This window comes from Hylobates moloch, unplaced genomic scaffold (genome assembly GCF_009828535.3).
Source record: "Hylobates moloch isolate HMO894 unplaced genomic scaffold, HMol_V3 SCAFFOLD_6, whole genome shotgun sequence".
Taxonomy (NCBI): domain Eukaryota; kingdom Metazoa; phylum Chordata; class Mammalia; order Primates; family Hylobatidae; genus Hylobates; species Hylobates moloch.
Window position 1 is genome coordinate 49,211,181 of NW_026652281.1, and position 23,018 is coordinate 49,234,198.

Below are 23,018 nucleotides of genomic sequence, written 5' to 3' on the forward strand. Positions count from 1 at the left end.
TATATTAGTTAAATGCTGGGGTATTTCTCTCAGTGATTGTATTAGTCTGTTTTCTGTTGCTTATAACAGAGTACCTGAAATTGGGTAATTTATAAAGAAAATAAATGCATTTCTTAAAGTTAAGGAGGCTGAGAAGTCCCAGGTTGAGAGGCCACATCTGGAGAGAGCCTTCCTGCTGATATGGACTCTCCAAAGAGTCTTGAGGTGGTGAGGGGCATCACATGGACAGGGGCTGAGTGTGCTGAGGTGCTCATTCCCTCTTCCTCCTCTTAGAAAGCCACCAGTCCCACTGCCATGACAACCCATTAATCCATTAACCCATTAACCCGTGAGTGAATCAGTCCATTCATGAGAGCAGGGCCCTCATCACCCAGTCACCTCTTAAAGGCCCCACCTCTCCAATACTGCACAATGGAGATTACATTTCAACATGAGTTTTGGAGGGGACAAATATTCAAACTATAGGAATAATTGATCAAGCAACAAGTATTTCTTATTTGCCTAGCACTGTATCCTCAGGCCCCATAGGATGCAAAGAAGAAAAAAGCATGATCCATAGAATTTAAAGTCTGGTTGGGTCTTGCTAAATTACTACCTCCTTTAAATTTTAAATTTTTATTTTTTTAATTTAATGTTTTCAATAACACTGTGGCAGATACAATCAGACAAACAGGAATGTGAGAAATGCTACAGAATGAGTTACATATTTTCTTAAACAAATAGGAACCAATTTTTAAAAAAGAAAAAAGAAAGACAGAAGCCTACTGATGAAAAACTGTTAAGACAAATGTCAATCAACTTTAATGTGTGGCCCTTGTTTAGATCCTACTTTGAATAAACCTACTGAGGGAATAGGAACATTGAACATTTAATGATAGCAAGAAATCATGGGTCGTTTCTTTGAAGAGCAATACTAATATTTTAGTCACATTTTTTAAATAGCCATCAAATTTTAGAGATAAAATTAAAAGGTTAGCAGCCAGCTATTGTTTACTGAGCATGTCATATGCTCCAAGGACTGTTGTAAGTATATTGCATGTATTATCTCATTTAAAACTTACAACATTAAACACTGGGTCTCATTTTACAGATGAAAAACTGAGGGTCAGATTTCTTAAAAGCAATACCTACAATCATAGAGCTAGCAAATGTTTGAGCTGACATTTGAACCCAGGTCTGTCTGATTACAAAGTTCACACCTTAGGTACTCTGTCTGCAGTTAATTGTGTTTTTACATACTGCAGAGCACTAAGCTATGCTTTTAAAGGGAGAAGAAATTTAAAAAATTGTAATTTTCTTTTTGAAACCAGAGCAATCAAAACTTTTACTGCTACTGAGAGTATATAAGAAATGCACTCACAAAGAGCAAACGAGATTTTCTTTTGATTGTCACTGTAAGGAATTTGAGGAATTTCTTAGGGGACGCAAAAACATTGTTCTTCTCCTAAATTGGTTCTATAAATTCAGCAAGTGAGTGAACACATTCAAGAACAAGGGATATGGCAGAACAGGCATTTAAATCACTTCAACTTCAAAATGCTTCGTGCTCTCTAAATCCTTTTGATCATTAAGCCAGCAGTAAGAGGATGTCTAAGTTAGAACATTTTGGGGAATATTTTCCAGAAAGTTTAGAAGAAATACTGGATCTTTGAACTGAATGAATTTTCTTCAATAACATATTTGAAGGCAGATGAACCAGTGCCCCAAGGAGAGAGCCTATTGTTATGAATGCAGTGAATCCTTTATGATGTCTTAGAAAATAATTGGATGTGGTTAAACCCAAGGGTAGAGAGAGAGGACTGGAGAGATGATATTTAGAGATATAGAAGCAGCAATGTCTCTCAGATGAACATGTTTGTCCTAATATGTTCTCATGTGAAAGAATAGTGTGAGCCAGCATTAACGTATTTTAAAATCTCAGAAGGGGAAAAAAAGAACTATTGCGTGATCTCCATCCATCCACCTCTCTACATGTAAATTAGACGATGTACCATTCAGCACAGCAATGTCCTTCATATGCAATACTTTATATTTGTAAAATATGTACAAGGAAAGAGCTAGCAGAAGTATATTATATCCACCCTGTAATTCCACCTACTGCTTCTTATCTCCACCTCTAGCAAAAGATGAATTTGCAGATAAAAGAAAGTGCTTCTTCTCTGAATACTCTCTTCAGATAATAAAATTTTAAATCTGTTATCAGAGAGTCACAGAAATTTAAAATTGGGAATGATTTTGAAATTACCTAGTCAAACTTTCCTGATTTGCATATAGAAAAAGTAATCCCAAAGAACTGACTCTGCCATATATTGCACATTTTCAGATTCTTTTTTATCAAAAAAAATTGACTAAATTATTAGTCAAGTAATTTACCTAAGGTAATAATAGAGCTGGTTAATGAAAGATCTGGTACTAAAAATAAAACTTTCTTACCCCTCAGGATCATTTTGGAGCAAAAGACTACCTAGATATATTGGGAAATTATAATTAAGCCTTCAAGGATAACTGTGCATATTTTAGCTAAATCTTGCTTTATGACATAAACATCCCATGGGATGAAAAATTTTAAAATTTCAAATATGACATGAGAATAACCGAGTTCTGTAAATATATATTTTTCTCCATTTCAAAGTGAAAACATTAGTGAGAAATATAGAAAATATTCTGAAAGGACTATAAAGAAGTAATAGCTTCCTTAAGAAGTAACACACATCAAGCCATACTCTGAAAAAGGCACGCATTGGGCATTGTGTGCACATTAAAGTACTTTTTCACCAAGAAAATTATTTGAAAAGGTCCTGTAATTTAGCATTTCTGAGCAATGCTGGATTGTTCATCTGAAAGTTCCTATGGCATTTTAATTTGTTTTTAAACATTCAGCTGGATTCAGAATTCTGAAGTTATATGAAATTTTATCTAATTTTAAAATCCACAAGAAATCTCATAAAACAGTGAATACTAACAAAGTGGTATTGAGCAAAAAATTGCAGATGAAGTTATACCAAGAAGCAAAAGCCAACTAATCTCTATTGTTATCATTTCTAATGCTAGTCTTTGAACTTAATAGAAATATTTTTTCTTAAAAAGACATAAATTGGCCGGGCATGGTGGCTCTCACCTGTAATCTCAGCACTTTGGGGGCTAAGGCAGGCAGATTGCTTGAGCTCAGGCCATGTTGCAGCCTGGGCAACGTCGCAAAACACATCTCTACTAAAAATACAAAAAAAGAAAAAAAAATGGTGGTGTGATGGCATTCCTGCAGTCCCAGCTACTTGGGAGGCTGAGCTGGGAGGATCAAGATTGAGGCTACAGTGAGCTCTGATTACACCACTATACTCCAGACTGGGTGAGAGAGCCAGACCCTACCTAAAAATATAGTAATAATTACATACTTTGCCATGGTATATAAAAACATTAAATTTTGTCTTTTAAAAAATTTTGTCCTGAAGATATAGAGCAGACCAACTAATTGTTTCAAATAACTAAGTCATTTATATCTGTAGGAGATGCATGTAGGAAATATCAAAATAGTAACAAATCTAAAGTTTAAATCTTCCAAGACATGAAGTCAAGAGGAATTAAATGTAATGGATGAATATGATCATGGCAAAAACATAAAAGAGCAGGTCTGAAGAGCCTCCTTCTGGCCAAATTTGGGATAATTTGATATCAAAATAATAATCATAATGAATTATAATGCATTAAAATTTCTTCATTATTCAAAGTGTTAACGAGGAAAGAAAGAAAAATGAGAGAGGAGATAAAGCTAGTTTGGCAAACTATTAATAACTGGTAACTAAATAAAAGATATGGAAATTCATATGTCATAATTGGAAAGCTTATATTCAATCAATTTATTGATGCTAGCTATTTCTATTTTCAAATATATATATATAGACAAACATGGAGTTGTCTTCTTGTTGTCTATGAAAGAAGAATTTGGAGAGCCTTATTTGTGTGGTGCTGGGTTTCTAGCACTTTCTGGAGGACAGGGCATAGGACTTTTTATTAATTTGACAGTTAAACCACCATTATGAAACTGAGTATGCCAGGGCAGCATGGTGGCTCATGCCTGTAATCCAGCAGTTTGAGAGCTGAGGAGGACGGATCACTTGGGGTCAGGAGTTCAAGGCCAGCCTGGCCAACATGGTGAACCCATGTCTCTACTAAAAACACAAAAATTAGCTGGCCGTGGTGGCAGGCGCCTGTAGTCCCAGCTACTTCAGAGGCTGAGGCACAAGAATCACTTGAACCCAGGAAGCGGAGGTTGCAGTAAGCCGAGACTGAGCCACTGCACTTCCTCCTGGGTGACAGAGAGAGACTCAAAAAAATTGTAAAAAAAGAAAATGAGTATGCCAAGTGCCAACTCTAGTGACACAAGTTATTAAATTCTCCTGAGTCTCTGCTCTTGAAGACAACTCCGTAGATTTGGGTAGGGGTAAGGGAGGAGAACTATGTTGAGTACTCAATATGCTCTACTTGGCAGACAAAGTTTTATTGACATTATGATTGATACATCAATTTTCTCCAGTTTTAGTGAGTATACATGGTTAAATATGTCTAGTCAATTAGGAAAAAATGTGTTTCTGAGTTTTTAGACAAGCAAACATCAGCAACAGAACAAAGATATGATCAATAACAGAATAGTTTTTTCTAATTAGAGCTTTTATTTTACTACCAAATATTTCTGAAGTGACCTTGAAATCTAGTAATAATATCAGTAACAAACTAATGTCAGAGGATACAAAACAGATAGAATTTTATGGTATAAACATCTTCAGGAAAGGCAAAAGAACTTCACACACTTTCCAATAAAAGACAATATAGACTCTTAGTTAAGAGAGGTTTCAGCTGGGCACGTGGCTCATGCCTGCAATCCCAGCACTTTGGGAGGCCAAGATGGGAGGATCACTTGAGGTCAGGAGTTGGAGACCAGCTTGGCCAGACAGTAGAGAAATCCTGTCTCTACTAAAAACAAAAATTAGCCGAGTGTGGTGGCAGGTGCCTGTAATCCCAGCTACTCGGGAGGCTGAGGCAGGAGAATCGCTTTAACCAGGGAGGTGGAGGTTGCAGTGAGCAGAGATCACACCACTGCACTCCAGCCTGAGTGACAGAGGGAGACTGTCTCAAAAAAAAAAAAAAGGAGGCTTCAACAAGACAATTCTTTCAACTTTCATCTGTGTATTTCTTTGAAGGATCTCTGATTCCCACAGATGAGTGAGTTGAAATTAATTCACTCAACCAGCATTTGTTCAGAGCCTGCTACATGTGAGGCTTCACTCTGGAGATTCAGCACTGGTCCCTACTTTTATAAACATTTTGTTATATATTGTCTGTAATTTATTATAAAATTCTTCAACATGGATGGCAAGGTAATTTTCTTTCACAGAGGCCCCAGCCTGTGAAACCACACTCTATTTCATGTGTTATACTGGCCTAATTAATGCATCAGATTATTTCAGCTTCCAGCACACCAACAGAAGACAAACTAGGGGGACCCTATAATGACAAATCCGGGTATTGTCAAATCTAAGACAGTCTTACAACTAATCAAAATTTTCTAAAGATTATGTCATGCCAGATGTCCTAGATCCTTGGTATTTATCCTGTAACAAATATTGGCCATATAAATTGTTTCTGGGACCAGCTACAAGACAGTGCCATAATCTGTCTGGATACCCAAGGAGAGGGTTATGGTAGCAGGTGGAAAGTAACAGGATATCAGCATTGGAATCTGACTAATTTGTGGGAAACTTCTCAGCACCAAATAAATATTATAGATGAAATCATCAAGATGAAATGGAAATTATGGAATATCATGGGAAAACCCTGGAAGGAAAAGATTACAGTAAGTGAATCAAATACACCCTTACACGGAAATATAATGAATAAAAAAAGAACAATGATTACTATATTTACAAATGCTTAGGGGATTTTACATAACAACAAGAAACAAATAAGAAATGAAATACACTATAACAATTGTTCCTGGATAGCCATTTTGGCACAAGCACAGTGGGAATTATTTTTTAAAATTAATAGAATATGTATTATAAAGCAGCCACATTGGACAGGGTCAATTAGAGTTCTGAAGACAGATATCTGCTCAGTGAATTGCCTCCAAATTGCAGAAACAAAAGAAAGAATTAACATTTATTCCACCTTTTTAGAAGGAATTGTGATTTAGAAAATTAAATAGACCCAATTGAAGAAAAAAACAGTCTACGTGATGAAGAAAGCTAACTAATAAGTGTGAAAGAAATGATAAGGATCATAGATATAACTATTTGCCCTGATTAGATTATTGATGCAGCCAACTCTTATCAATTGGTGTCAAAATAAAATGACATAAATGGCTGTTGGTGACCTGAAAATTCACACAGTTCTAGCCAAAAAAATTTGATCACAAACTGAGAAACATAATTTTGCAATAGAAGAATCAGACTTTTATTCCCTTGATCCTGTGGCCAAATTTAATATCACCACTGGTGGGACAATCAGACATTTATGACCATCAATGTGATGCAATGTTAAGTGTACGATATCACCTATGATTTTAACTTTGACAAAAATGTTTAACTTGAATTTAATATAACCTTTAGATTTGACTGCCAGATTACAGAGATTACTGCAGATGAGGAAACAAATAAAACATCACCACAAGAAAGGGATCAAACAGCATAAGATCTTCTAAAGGACAACTGGGAGGACTTCAGCAAGTCAGGGTGTCATTATAAAAGGTACTTTCAAAGAATAGAAGAGACTCACAGGATTTAACGAAACGTACTCAGACTGGATCTTGGTTCAGATTAAACCACCTGAAAAGGGAAAAATAGGAGAAATTTAAATACGGAGTGAGTATTACATGATACTAATAAACCAATAATTTTGTTAGGTGATACCATGTCATTTTGGCTATGTAAGGTGTTTTCAAGGAAGCATATTGATATATTGGGGCAAAATGTTTATTTTACACAAAATAGGTCACCATAGGCAATGCAATATATACATACGCATGAACTTTAATCTACAAACTATAAGCAGAATACTTATACTAAGGATAATTAGCATTTGGAAGACTATTCAAAAGCCCTTCAAGAGTAGCTTCAATTACCTCTATTTCCAGTCACCAAGCCTGCATTATGTACCCCCTGCATCTAATATAAAAGCAAAAATTATTTTTAAAATAAATAAATAAATATGCTACTCATACCTAGGTTGTGGGAAAAGAGATATATAGAGTCTACCTACATCGAACTATTGGAAGTAGTTAACTACGTAACTACCAAAGGAACCTAATTGTGAACAAGCAATGTAGTTAATGCCAGTTTGAGTTAGAGTCTAACAAACTGCAAGAGCAGTAACTTCGGGCACTAGTGTAAACACTGTGTTGAAAGCAAAAACTCTCTGTGTTAGCTAAACAGGAAATTGTTCTCAAAGAGTTTACATTATGTAAAATAAGAGTAACATCTGGATATCTATTTTCAAACCAAAATTTAGTGCTTAGTTTAACTTTAACCAGTTTAATTCCCAATTCCTTGCCTTTTTATTTTCTCTACCACAGTATCACACGCCTGAAAATAGATTTTTACTATCTTTTTTACATCAAAAGTATATTTATGTTAGTTCTTTGAAGCTAATCATAAAACATTTTAGACCTACAAGTCCCACAAAGTGAAAAAACAAAGGTTCTTTCATAGGACTTCGGGTTCCATCTTATTAATTGATCATAAATCATTGCTTTCCATTTACTTGCTAATTCTGAAAAAGGGCAAGAAAAAAAATCTTGGGTTCTTTGTTCAAAAAAGCATTCCTGGTACTGAATCTTGTTACAGTAACTACCAGCTCTGTAGAAGCACAAAAGGAGAAATAAGCTCTTTAATATCAGATTATTCAGGGCTTGACATTCTTGCTGAGTAAGCAACATATTTCAAAAAAACCAAAGGTCAGATATCAAATCTTCCTGGCCAGGTGATGACCTGTTTTAAGATTCCCTAGTCACAGTTTGTTAGAGCATCTGGCTTTCAATATTTCCTACCACTAACCCTTTATGCATGAAGTAATTTATACAAATAGACAATATATATTTGATGTTATTTTAATTTGGAACTAATTACATGATATTTAAATACAAATTTGCCCCCATTTTATGGAATAAGGCTACTCCTGACAAATTATCCAAACATTAAATATTTGTGGAGTATATATTTTAACTTCACCAGGAGTCCTTACTTAAAATAATAGCATCTACAATATACAATGGAAAACATTCTTTATGTAACAGTAAAAATAATTTATGCTAAGTTGTGGGTGCTTTTGCACAGCAACTTTATATTTGAATTTCTTTCATGTGCCTCTAATTCTATGTGTCTAATTAAGGTGACACATAGATTTTAAGGCTCATTATTCCAGCTAAACAAGTGGAAATTTAAATTTATTGACATTTCGTATATAAAGGCTTGAGTCACATTTCTAAATGAACTATTGTTTTATTTCTTCTTAGGACATTTGCAAAGTTAGGATTAAGGCCAAATGAAGAAAAGTTGATCTATTTCCTCTAAGACAATATCACTCATTTGTGTGCTTCCATCAGTGAAGGATGCTGCTTTGAGACATTACCATGTCGCTGAGCTTTTCTCCAGAGCTAAGAAAGAGCAGAAGTGGCTCACACGCCACCCAATTGTTCCTATTCTATTAAAAAATTGTTTCCCTATAGAGTACATTCTATTTACTAACATTTGCAGAAACATGTAGGAAAAATTAACTATGAAGCACTCTTTCAAGAAACACAGACAAGAGGGTATCTCAGTCTGTCTGAGCTGCTATAACAAAATATTATAAACTGAATAACTTTAGGCCAGGTGCAGTGGCTCGAACCTGTAATCCCAGCACTTTGGGAGGCTAAGGCGGGCCGATCACCTGAGGTCAGGAGTTCGAGACCAGCCTGTCCAACATGGCGAAACCCTGTCTCTATTAAAAATACAAAAATTAGCTAGGCATGGTGGTGCATGCCTATAGTCCCAGCTACTTGGGGGGCTGAGGCAGGAGAATCGCTTGAACCCAGGTGGCGGAGGCTGCAGTGAGCTGAGATGGCGCCGCTGCACTCCAGCTTGGATGACAGAGCAAGACTCCATTTCAAAATAAACAAATAGGATAACTTATAAACAACAAACACTTACTTCTCACAGTTCTGGAGGCTGGAAGGTTCAAGATTAAGGTGCTAGCAGATTTGGTATCTGGTGAGGGCCTGCTTCCCTTCATGAGGGCTCGGTGCTCAAGATTTAATCATCTTCTAAAAGACCTCAACTCTTAATGCCATCACTTTGGGGGTTAGGATTTCAACACAGGAACTTTAGGGGACACAAATATTTAGTCTGTAACAGTAGACAAAGTCTTTCAACATCACCAGCTTCAAGGCAGATAACAGACTTTGTGATCAATTTAAATATTTTTTAGGCCCTTCCTTCCTCCTGTTTTAATCTATTTCAACAAGACTTCTTCCTTTTGGCAGCTGATGGTGTTAACTGCACTCTTGCCTAAATTGCTTTAAGCACTAACATCTTGTATTTAACTGGCTTACAATCCTCAGGAACCTCAAGCCCCCACCCAGTGTTTGCCTTGAGAAAACTATTCTCCCTGGCGAGAGATTCTTTATTATTATTATTATTATTATTATTATTATTATTATTATACTTTAAGTTCTAGGGTACATGTGCAAAACATGCAGTTTTGTTACATAGGTATACGCGTGCCATGGTGGTTTGCTGCACCCATCAACCCATTACCTACATTAGCTATTTCTCCTAATTCTATCCCTCCTCTAGCCCCACACCCGCTGACAGGCACTGGTGTGTGATGTTCCCCTCCCTGTGTCCATGTGTTTTCATTGTTCAACTCCCACTTATGAGTGAGAACATGCAGTGTTTGGTTTTCTGTTCTTGCGTTAGTTTGCTGGGAATGATGGTTTCCAGCTTCATCCATGTCCCTGCAAAGGACATGAACTCATTCTTTTTTATGACTGCATAGTATTCCATGGTGTATATGTGCCATGTTTTCTTTATTCAGTCTATCATTGATGGACATTTAGGTTAGTTCCAAGTCTTTGCTACTGGGAATAGTGCCACAATAAACATACGTGTGTATGTGTCTTTATAGCAGAATGATTTATAATCCTTTGGGTATATACCCAGTAATGAGATTGCTGGGTCAAATGGTATTTCCAGTTCTACATCCTTGAGGAATTGCCACACTCTTCCACAATGGTTGAACTAATTTACACTATCACCAACAGTGTAAAAGCGTTCCTGTTTCTCCACATCCTTTCCAGCATCTGTTGTTTCCTGACATTTTAATGACTGCCATTCTAACTGGCATGAGATGGTATCTCATTGTGGTTTTGATTTGCATTTCTCTAATGACCAGTGATGATAAGCTTTTTTTCATGTTTGTTGGCTGCATAAATGTCTTCTTTTGAGAAGTGTCTGTTCATATCCTTTGCCCACTTTTTGATGGAGTTGTTCATTTTTTTCTTGTAAATTTGTTTAAGTTCTTTGTAGATACTGGATATTAGCCCTTTGTCAGGTGGCTAAATTGCAAAAATTTTCTCCCATTCTGTAGGTTGCCTGTTCACTCTGATGATAGCTTCTTTTGCTATGCAGAAGCTCTTGAGTTTAATTAGATCCCATTTGTCAATTTTGGCTTTTGTTGCCATTGTTTTGGTGTTTTAGACATGAAGTCTTTGCCCATGCCTATGTCCAGAACAGTATTGCCTAAGTTTTCTGCTAGGATTTTTATGGTTTTAGGTCTTACATTTAAGTCTTTAATCCATCTTGAGTTGATTTTTGTATAGGTGTAAGGAAGGGGTCCAGTTTCAGTTTTCTGCATGTGGCTAGCCAGTTTTCCCAGCATCATTTATTAAATAGGGAATCCTTTCCCCATTGCTTGTTTTTGTCAGGTTTATCAAAGATCAGATGGTTGTAGATATGTGGTGTAATTTCTGAGGTGTCTGTTTTGTTCCATTCATCTATATATTGGTCTTGGTACCAGTACCATGCTGTTTTGGTTACTGTAGCCTTGTAGTATAGTTTGAAGTCAGGTAGCATGATGCCTCCAGCTTTGTTCTTTTTGCTTAGGATAGTCTTGGCTATGCAGGCTCTTTTTTGGTTCCATATGAAGTTTAAAGTAGTTTTTTCCAATTCTATGAAGAAAGTCAATAGTAGCGTGATGGGGATAGCACTGAATCTATAAATTACTTTGGGCAGTATGGCTATTTTCACGATATTGATTCTTCCTATCCATGAGCATGGAATGTTTTTCCATTTATTTGCATTCTCTCTTATTTCCTTGAGCAGTGGTTTGTAGTTCTCCTTGAAGAGGTCCTTTGCATCCCTTGTAAGTTTTATTCCTAGGTATTTTACTCTCTTTGTAGCAATTGTGAATGGGAGTTCACTCATGATTTGGCTCTCGGTTTGCTTGTCATTGGTGTATAGGAATGCTTGTGATTTTTGCAAGTTTATTTTGTATCCTGAGATTTTGCTGAAGTTGCTTATCAGCTTAGGTAGATTTGGGGCTGAGACGGTGGGGTTTTCTAAATATACAATCATGTCATCTGAAACAGGGACAATTTGACTTCCTCTTTTCCTACTTGAATACCCTTTATTTCTTTCTCTTGTGTGATTGCCCTAGCCAGAACTTCCAATGCTATGTGGAATAGGAGTGGTGAGAGAGGGCATCCTTGTCTTCTGTCAGTCTGCAAAGGGAATGCTTCCAGCTTTTGCCCATTCAGTATGATATTGGCTGTGGGTTTGTCATAAATAGCTCTTATTATTTGGAGATACGTCCCATCAATACCTAGTTTATTGAGAGTGGTTAGCATGAAGGGCTGTTGAATTTTCTCAAAGGCCTTTTCTGTAATTATTGAGATAATCATGTGGTTTTTGTCATTGGTTCTGTTTACGTGATGGATTACGTTTATTGATTTGCGTATGTTGAACCAGCCTTGCATCCCTGGGATGAAGCCAACTTGATCTTGGTGGATAAGTTTTTTGATGTGCTGCCAGGTTCAGTTTGCAGTATTTTACTGAGGATTTTCACACGGATGTTCATCAGGGATATTGGTCTGAAATTTTCTTTTTTTGTTGTGTCTCTGCCAGGTTTTGGTATCAGGATGAGCTGGCCTCATAAAATGAGTTAGGGAGGATTCCCTCTTTTTCTATTGTTTGGAATAGTTTCAGAAGGAATGGTACCAGCTCCTCTTTGTACTTCTGGTAGAATTCGGCTGTGAATCCGTCTGGTCCTGGGTTCTTTTTGGTTGGTAAGCTATTAATTACTGCCTCAATTTGAGAACTTGTTATTGATCTACTCAGGGATTCGACTTCTTCCCGGTTTAGACTTGAGAGGGTGTATGTGTCCAGGAATTTATCCATTTCTTCTAGTTTATTTGCATAGAGGTATCTATAGTATTCTCTGATGGTAGTTTGTATTTCTGTGGGATCAGTGGCGATATCCCCTTTATCATTTTTTATTATTTCTATTTGATTCTTCTCTCCTTTCTTCTTTATTAGTCTGGTTAGCAGTCTATCTATTTTGTTCATCTTTTCAAAAAACCAGCTCCTGGATTCATTGATTTTTTTGAAGGGTTTTTTGTGTCTCTATCTCCTTCAGTTCTGCTCTGATCTTAGTTATTTCTTGTCTTCTGCTAGCTTTTGAATTTGTTTGCTCTTGCTTCTCTCATTCTTTTAATTTTGATGTTAGAGTGTCGATTTTAGATCTTTCCTGGTTTCTCTTGTGGGCATTTAATGCTATTAATTTCCCTCTATACACTGCTTTAAATGTGTCCCAGAGATTCTGGTACACTGTGTCTTTGTTCTCATTGGTTTCAAAGAACATCTTTATTTCTGCCTTCATTTCGTTATTTACCCAGTAGTCATTCAGGAGCAGGTTGTTCAGTTTCCATGTAATTGTGCAGTTTTTAGTGAGTTTCTTAATCCTGAGTTCTAATTTGATTGCAGTGTCATCTGAGAGACTGTTTGTTATGATTTCCATTCTTTTGCATTTGCTGAGGAGTGTTTTACTTCCAATTATGTGGTCAAATTTAGAATAAGTGCGATGAGGTGCTGAGAAGAATGTATATTCTGTTGATTTGGGGTGGAGAGTTCTGTAGATGTCAATTAGGTCAGCTTGGTCGAAAGCTGAGTTCAAGTCCTGAACATCCTTGTTAATTTTCTGTCGCATTGATCTATCTAATATTGACAGTGGGTTGTTAAAGTCCCCCACTACTATTGTGTGGGAGTCTAAGTCTCTTTGTAGGTCTCTAAGAACTTGTTTTATGAAACTGGGTGCTCCTGTATTGGGTGCATATATATTTAGGATAGTTAGCTCTTCTCGTTGCATCGATCCCTTGACCATTATGTAATCCCCTTCTTTGTCTTTTTTGATCTTTGTCGGTTTAAAGTCTATTTTATCAGAGACTAGGATTGCAACTGCTGGTTTTTTTGTTTGTTTGTTTGCTTTTTCTTTCCATTTACTTGGTAAAAATTCCTCCATCTCTTTATTTTGAGCCTATGTGTGTCTTTGCATGTGAGATGTGTCTCCTGAATACAGCACAGCAATGGGTCTTGACTCTTTATCCAATTTGCCAGTCTGTGTCTTTCAATTGGGGCATTTAGCCTGTTTACATTTAAGGTTAATATTGTTATGTGTGAATTTGATGCTGTCATTATGATGCTAGCTGGTTATTTTGCCCATTAGTTGTTCCAGTTTCTTCATAGTATCAATGGTCTTTACCATTTGGTGTGTTTTTGCAGTGGCTGGTACCGGTTGTTCCTTTCCACGTTTAGTGCTTCCTTCAGGAGCTCTTGTAAGGCAGGCTTGACAAAATCTCTCAGCATTTGCTTGTCTGTAAAGTATTTTATTTCTCCTTCACTTATGAAGCTTAGTTTGGCTGGATATGAAATTCTGGGTTGAAAATTCTTTTCTTTAAGAATGTTGAATATTGGCCCCCACTCTCTTCTGGCTTGTAGGGTTTCTGCAGAGAGATCTGCTGTTAGTCTGATGGGCTTCCCTTTGTGGGTAACCCAACCTTTCTCTCTGGCTGCCCTTAACATTTTTTCCTTCATTTCAACCTTGGTGAATCTGACAATTATGTGTCTTGGGGTTACTCTTCTCAAGGAGCATCTTTGTGGTGTTCTTTGTATTTCCTGAATTTGAATGTTGGCCTGCCTTGCTAGGTTGGGGAAGATCTCCTGGATAATATCCTGAAGAGTGTTTTCCAACTTGGTTCCATTCTCCCTGTCACTTTCAAGTACACCAATCAAATGTAGATTTGGTCTTTTCACATAGTCCCATATTTCTTGGAGACTTTGTTCATTCCTTTTCATTCTTTTTTCTCTAAACTTGTCTTCTCACTTTACCTTATTAAGTTGATCTTCAATCTCTGATATCCTTTCTTCCACTTGATCAATTCAGCTATTGATACTTATGTATGCTTCACAAAGTTCTCGTGCTGTGTTTTTCACCTCCATCAGGTCATTTATGTTCTTCTCTAAACTGGTTATTCTAGGTAGAAATTCATCTAATTTTTTTCAAGGTTCTTAGCTTCCTTGCACTGAGTTAAACATGCTCCTTTGGCTCAGAGCAGTTTGTTATTACCCACCTTCTGAAGCCTGCTTCTGTCAATTTGTCAAACTGTTTCTCCATTCAGTTTTCTTCCCTTGCTGGCGAGGAGTTGTAATCCTTTGGAGAAGAAGAGGCATTCTGGTTTTTGGAATTTTCAGCCTTCACTAGTTTTTCCCCATCTTCGTGAATTTATCTACCTTTGGTCTTTGATGTTGGTGACCTTTGGATGAGGTCTCTGATTGGATGTGCTATTCCTTTCTTTTTGTTAGTTTTCCTTCTACCTTCTAATAGGCCCCTCTGCTGTAGGTCTGCTGGAGTTTGTGGGAGGTCCACTCCAGACCCTGTTTGCCTGGGTATTACCAGTGAAGGCTGCAGAACAGCAAAGATTGCTGCCTATTCTTTCCTCTGGAAGCTTCGTCCCAGAGGGGCACCTGCCGGATGCCAGCCAGAGCTCTCCTGTATGAGGTGTCCTTCAGACTCTACTGGGAGGTGTCTCCCAGCCAGGATACACGGGGGTCAGGGACCCACTTGAGGAAGCAGTCTGACCCTTAGCAGAGCTTGAGCACTGTGCTGTGAGATCCACTGCTCTCTTCAGAGCCATCAGGCAGGGACATTTAAGTCTGCTGAAGCTGCGCCCACAGCCGCGCCTTCCCCCAGGTGCTCTGTCCCAGGGAGATGGGGGTTTTATTTATAAGGCCCTGACTGGGGCTGCTGTCCTTTTTTTCAGAGATGCCCTGCCCAGAGAGGAGGAATCTAGAGAGGCAGTCTGGCCACAGCTGCCTTGCTGAGTTGCGGTGGGCTCCACCCAGTTCGAACTTCCGGGATGCTTTGTTTACACTGTGAGGGTAAAACCGCCTACTCAAGCCTCAGCAATGGCAGACGCCCCTCTCCCCACCAAGCTCGAGTGTCCCAGGTCGACCTCAGACTGCTAGGCTGGCAGCGAGAATTTCAGTCTATCTTAGCTTCCTGGGCTGCATGGGGGTAGGACCCACCGAGCCAGACCACTTGGCTCCCTGGCTTCAGCTCCCTTTCAGGGAGAGTGAACGGTTCTGTCTTGCTGGTGTTCTAGGTGCCACTGGGGTATGGAATAAAAAACTCCTGCAGCTAGCTTGGTATCTCCCAAATGGCCATGCAGTTTTGTGCTTGAAACCCAGGGCCCCGGTGGCATAGACACTGGAGGGAATCCCCTGGTCTGTGGGTTGCAAAGACCATGGGAAAATCACAGTATCTGGGCCGGGGTGCACCGTTCCTCAGGCACAGTCCTTTATGGATTCCCTTGGGTAGGGGAGAGAATTCCCGGACCCCTTGCGCTTTGAAGCAATGCCACATCTTGCTTCAGCTCACCCTCCATGGGTTGCACCCACTGTCCATCCAGTCCCAATGAGATGAACTGGGTACCACAGTTCAAAATGCAGAAATCACCCACCTTCTTTGTCGATCTCACTGGGAGCTGCAGACCAGAGCTGTTCCTATTTGGCCCTCTTGCCCAGGAGGCTGATAACTCAAGAGATTCTTTCCTGAGTCCTCTTCACTCACAAATTGTAAAGAATTGTATACCTACATGATAGGTTTATAAACATACCCGTCTTTTTTTTCTAATTAGTAGAGAATTATCTTATTCACTCTATTCACTCTATTCCTTATCACATACTCACATTTTATTCACATATTCACTCCATTCTTTATCAGTTCAGTACTTCATTTTCACCAAATAGTTTTTGGCTTTCCATAGAAAAGTTAAGTTTTCAAGGACTCAAGTATTTCTTTTTATTATGTCATGTGTGTGCAAAGTGTGTGTGCATGTATGTGTATGTGCACACTACAAAATAGATTGAGGAAGAGAGTATGTATATGCTTTTTATCATAATATTTTTAATTATAAAATTTATATACTTCCACCTGGAACTATAAAAATCCTGGAAGAAAACCTAAGGAAAACTCTTCTGGACATTGCTCTACTCAAAGAATTCATGATTAAGACCTCAAAAGTGCAAGCAACAAAAACAAACATAAACAAATGGGACTTAATTAAACTCAAAGGCTTCTGCACAGCAAAAGAAACAATCAATAGAGTGAACAGACAACCTATAGGATAGGAGAAAATATTTGCAAACTATATGTCTGAAAGAGGGCTAATATCCAGAATTTACAAGGAACTCAAACAGCTCAACAACAACAATAACAACAAAACAACCCCATTAAAAAGTGGGCAAAGGGGACCGGGCGCAGTAGTGGCTCATGCCTGCAATCCCAGCACTTTGGGAGGCCGAGGCAGGTGGATCACGAGGTCAGGAGATCGAGACCATCCTGGCTAACATGGTGAAATCCCGTGTCTACTAAAAATACAAAAAATTAGCCAGGCGTGGTGGCAGGCGCCTGTAGTCCCAGCTACTCGGGAGGCTGAGGCAGGAGAATGGCATGAACCCAGGAGGTGGAGCTTGCAGTGAGCCAAGATCGCGCCACTGCACTCCAGCCTGGGCGACAGAGCGAGACTCCATCTCACAAAAAAAAAAAAAAAAAAAGTGGGCAAAGGACACGAACAGACACTTCTCAAAAGATATACACATGGCCAACAAGCTTATTGTTAAAATGCTTAATATTACTTACCATCAAAAAAATGCAAATTAAAACTACAATGAGATATCATCTTACACAAGCCAGGATGGCTATTACAAAAAGTCAAAAACAACATATGTGGCTGAAGATGTGGAGAAAAGGGAATGCTTATACACTGTTGATGAGAGTGTAAATATGTACAATCTCTCTGGAAAATAGCATGGAAATTTCTCAAAGAACTAAAAGTTGAACTACCATTTGATCCAGCAATCCCACTACCAGGTATCTACCCAAAGGAAAAGAAATCTTTATATCGAAAAGATATCTGTACTCATGTTTATTGCAGCACGGTTCACAGTAACAAAGACTTAGAATCAACCTAAGTATCTGTCAGTGGATGAGTAGAGAAACTGTGGTATATGTACATACAATGAATAACTAGTCAACCATAAAAAAGAACGAAATTGTCTTTTTCAGTAGCATGGATAGAACTGGAGGCCATTATATTAAGTGAAATAACTCAGAAACAGAAAGTCAAATACTACATGTTCTCACTTACAAATGGTAGCAAGGTAACATGTACACATGGACATAGAGTGTGGAGTAACAGACACTGGAGACTCAGAAGGATGGGAAGGTGGGAGGGGAGTGAGGGATGAAAAGTGGCTTAATAGGTGCGATGTACATTATTCAGAAGATGGTCACACTAAAAGCCCCAGACTTCACCATTATCCAAAATATCCATGTAACAAAACTGCACTTGTGCCCTTAAATTTATACAAATAAAAAAGGTTTTAGATGCACATACTTCTGATAGAAAGTAGATACAAAATCACCCATTATTTCATAATCAAAGAGTAATAAAATTACAATGTATGTCTTCTCAATATGTTTTTATATATGCATTTTTAACTTAATTTGTTTTAAAATTTTTACCAAAAAAGTCATATTATATAAATAAATTTTAGCCTATTTTTCCCTTAGTAGTACATTATAATATTTTCACATATCAAAAAATATTCTTCTATAATATGATTTTAAAGGAATCATAGTAATAATGGTGTTTTTGAGTAATTGAACAATATTCATCTTATGAGTACCTCCTTAGAGATAAAGCAACAGAAAGAATCCATAACAGCAAAAAGTGTAGTGAGCTTTTTATTTGTTTTTACATATCATAGTAATTTTTGCCAAATGCCTACTGTTTGTCTTTTATGTACTGGGAAAACAAAGATAAGTTTTTAGAGCAGTTATAAGATAGGTAAGTTAGTCAAATATTATGTGATGGGTACTAAGACAGAGATAGTCCTACGTGGTACAGGAACACAGAGAAGAGGCCTCTAAGTAACAATGAGAGTCACCTGTAAAGTGACACTAACTAAACTATTGAAGGACAAGGGGAATGGGAATTGCAGAACAAACAGCATAAGTAAAAGGACTGCCTAGAAACAGTCAAGCATTAATTCACAAATTGGCTTGATCATAAAAATCAGTAGAGACTGCCAGGCACGGTGGCTCACGCCTGTAATCCTTGCACTTTGGGCGGCCGAGACGGGTGGATCACCTGAGGTCAGGAGTTTGATACCAGCCTGGCCAACATGATGAAACTCTGTCTCTACTAAAAATACAAAAAATTAGCCGGGCGTGGTGGCGGGCACCTATAATCCCAGCTACTCAGGAGTCTGAGACAGGAGAATCACTTGAACCCAGAGACGGAGTTTGCAGTGAGCTGAGATCATGCTACTGCACTCCAGCCTGGGCAACAAGAGCAAAACTCTGTCTCAAAAAAAAAAAAAAAAATCAGTAGAGACATAAGCCCCACTCCTGGAGATTCCAATTTAATATATTTAGGGTCAGGCCAAGAATCTGCGTGTTTAATAACGTCCCAAGAAATTCTTACATTCAGTCAAGGTTAAAAAACAATTCTAGTCCCTCCAACTGGAAACCTGCTTGTTTTACAATACAGCAGTAAGGAAGTAGCCATCCCTGAAGCTTGGAAAGTGGCCAAAGACAGAATGTGTGGGTTAAGCCTTGAAGTTTGTCCTGAAAGATAAAGGACTGAATCCGAGTTTGCAGAGCAGATTAGCATTTTGGAAGGATCACTCTGTAAGAAAGGGAGTATGATGTGTAAGGAAATCTTTTGAGGAGGCTAATGCAGCAATTTAGGTGAGAAGTCATTAAGACCTTAATTTAAAAAGTGGTTATGAGTTTAGGAAAGAGGAGAACAAGAGATACCAAGGAATTAAAAGCCACAGGGATTAGGGATAGATTGAGTATAAGTGAGAATGACCTAGGAAGACTCCCAGGGAAGTGGATTGGGTGACTGGATAAGAGATACGCCATTTATGAAAATGTGGCATTCAAGTAAAGCGCAGGTTTGAAATACATAAGTTCACTTTTAGATATACTGAATTTTATTGGAAATTCAATCGTAGGTTCCATCGCAAACTCAAAAGGAAGATTTGGCAGGAGGAATTTTGTAATATAACAGTGATCGAAGTTGAACCCATGAGGAAGATAACACTTAATGTTTAAGCAGAAAAAAAAAAGGAACCTACAATGGAGACTAAAAAGAATTACCTTTTTTCTTTTTAAGGAAAGAATAATGCCACAGAAAACAAAGGAGAAGGACTCCAGAAGGAGAAGAACTGCTACAGATAAATCAAACAAAATAAGGACAAAGCAAAGTTCCCTGAACTGTGCCATATGGAATTCAGTGGTGCAGGTATCAGGAGCATCTCCTCTGCACATGTTTCTGGTGGGCTTGGCCAATCAAATATTTCCTTCCTAGGAGCTAAATCTTAAGTGGTGACACAAGGAGGAAAGGCAGTTGAACCTTAGTAAATATACATGATTATGAATGTCCACGGTTTCATTTCAGTGGTCCTGTACTTTTTGCCCTCAGGAAGCTTGACTGTTTAGCATTTTCTTCTGTTCTGCATTATACCAGTATATTTCCAACGCATATCATTTTTTCCATAAGTTGTTCTCAATTTGTTTCTTTGGCTTATAATTAGAGACCCAAAACTGCCAAGGTAATTTTACTTTTGCTTTCATTTTCAATAAGACAAACCACTGTTCTGTTTATCTTCTGAAGTAAAACAGGAAAGAGGGAGATGATTGATATAATAAAGTCATTGAGTACACAGAAGAGGATGGAATCCAATCTACAGGCTGAGAAATGAGCCTCGAGTTAGATGGGCACCTTTTCCAACAGGAAGGAGAAGTACAAATGCCAATAAATGAGCATATAAGTAAGAGGGAGAGGAAGGTGCCGTTTTCACTTTCTGCCCTTGCCTTTTCACAATGAAATGGACAGAATCATCATTTGCTGAGTGTAAGAAGAGTTGGTGGTTTTGACAGAAAGGGAAATAAATGTTTGGAATACCCACTGTCAGTTGATCAGAAGCACCTTCACCATAACTGAGGACTCAGCCTTGGTCAGAAAGCAACAATATACAGTGACATCAATTGGTATGGCTGTATGATTTTTCTCCAGGAACTCTCAGCTGCTCAGTTCCAGAGTCAGAGAAACAGGATGGCTGGATTAAGAGTTGATAGTAATACTGAAAGCATAATTTAAGTAGTGGACACCAGTGTGTGGAGCTGAACAGGGAAAATGGGAAGACAGAAGGAGACTAATTGATTAAGAGAAAATGGAGGGCTCAAAGCATATGGGGTCATGAGGTCAAAGGGCAGGCATAGTTCATATAAGGACCAGAAAGTTACCGAAAACAAATGGTGGAGAAAAGCAGATGTCTTGCCTAAACATCAAGCCTGTATCTGAATCTCCCTATGGATGGAGGGTTCACCTTTATCTACCTTCAGACTGCTCTACCCGGCTATCAGTCTCTCTTAGGATTCCTAATTTGTTTTTCTGACTTTTGCCCACAAGCTGGATGACCACTTGGTGGAGCTCCTGCAAAGAGAATGTCAGCCCGCTGGTTAACAAGATATCCTGAAAAACTTGAGATTCTATAAAATTATGCAGTTCACTTTAGCCTAGTCCAGTAAATGGTGGACTGATTGAGAAATACTTTTTTAAAAAAATTTTGTGAGCTACGCTTTCCCTGTTGCTTCCAATAGAATGACAGCTGATTCTGGTACTTGCAGCAACCAAAATTTTGGAAGGTTCTTTGATCTTAATGCAGCAATGAGTGTTCCCTCTACTACTAGCCTAAGCCTAATCTAGTCCTTCATCAGTTGTAGAAATATAATATCTTTAAGAAAGGATAGGAAAGAGTCCATAATTAAGACACTGTTCCTTTAGGCCTAGCCTATTAATAATACCTTTAATCTATTTTACCTCGCGGGTTTAAAAAAAATTCTGCCTGTTGCTTAGTGCCACCCATACTGCTGATGATGAACAATGATCCGTTGCGTAAATTGCCACCTACCTTTTTTTCTGTAGCAGCCATTCATTACAACTCTAAGGCCAGTAATTACCAGTGATGAAAGTGGCATTATCTGCCGTGACTTCCTGTTTGGTTTTACTTTGAAAGTGCCTTAGCTGGTTACCTTACTTGGATAGTGTAGACTGTTCGAGTGTCATAGACAACTTATTCTCCTATCCCTGGCATAGTCCCCCAAACAGTGCCTTCATTACTGCAAGGAGAGAGTGTGGCTTAATTACACTATATTCATCTCTATGACAAGCCAGACAACTCAAACCATAAGGTTTCATTACATGGTTGTTATAGTTTCATCATGGTTTATGACCAAGAGCCCACACTTTCTAATGCAGTGTGAGAAAATCAAGAAGATGTAGTTAGATTAATTAATTTGCAGCTAAATACTATCTGGAGCATCAGGAAGACTGGCAGGTGCTTCCAGTTCAACTCCATGTCATAGATCAAATTTTAAAATTTCAATAAGCAGTTTCTCTTCTTTTAATTGACAGATGTAGTGGTTACTTTTAGCTGTCATAGAATTGAATGAAAATCTGAGATAATAAGATAATACGATGTTGACATGTTTTTAGGTGGCAAAAATAAACCTTAATATTGTGTCATCAATTTCTTCTTCTCTGCACCTATAATTATGCAGGCTGTGTGGATTTCATTCTTTTCATACTGATAGTGTTATACTATACTTGGTCACATTCCCCCTAAGATAATGAGGCTAGATTGCAGATCTGGAGCAAACTTTTGCCCTTGGATTGTTGACAGGCACTGCAATTTAATTAAGTTGACATTTCTAGCATAAATTCCCAGAGATAGAAGACACCACAAAGAATCTTTTATCTAACCTTCTGCCCAGTATAGGAAATCTCTCCGCAGCACACCCAACAAGTTGCTTTTCCAGTCTTCCTTGATTTCATCAGCATCCCAAATTATTCACTGGGTGTTTAATGATGGTTCTGCTTTCTTCTAGGAAACATACACAGAGTCAAATTTTCTACTATCAGAGAGGACAAAAAAGGAAATGAGTTGTCTATCAGACAGAAATGGGCAAGGACAAAGGGAAAATCATTAGTGGAAAGAAAAAGGAGCATTAAAGGGCAGTATGATGAAAAACAGGAGGAAGAGATGTATGCAGTTTAAGCAGAGCAATCACTTTCACTAAGCCCTTTTCATTCTCTTGCAATACTCTCAGGAATTACAGATTGGAAGGCACTGCACTGGTGTGGAAGTAGGCTGAGAAGAAACATGGGTTGGGCACAGTGGCTCATTCCTATAATCCCAGCACTTTGGGAGGCCAGGGTAGGAGGATCACTGGAACCCAGGAGTCTGAGACTGACCCAGGCAACATAGCAAGACCCTATCTCTACAAAAAATGTAAAAATTAGCCAGGTGTGGTGGCCCATGCCCGTAGTCCCAGCTTCTCAGAAGGCTGAAGTGGCAAGA

General features: G+C 38.2%; 1 long non-coding RNA gene across 1 annotated transcript in view; it reads right to left on the reverse strand.

Moving 5' to 3' along the window:
• The window catches only part of LOC131383793 (uncharacterized), a 125,590-nt gene that overhangs the window by 6,692 nt on the left and 95,880 nt on the right, over nt 1-23,018 (reverse strand). The window contains exon 3 of the long non-coding RNA XR_009214077.1: nt 6,769-6,818. This is a non-coding gene — a long non-coding RNA (uncharacterized LOC131383793). The remainder of the gene's footprint in view (nt 1-6,768; nt 6,819-23,018) is intronic.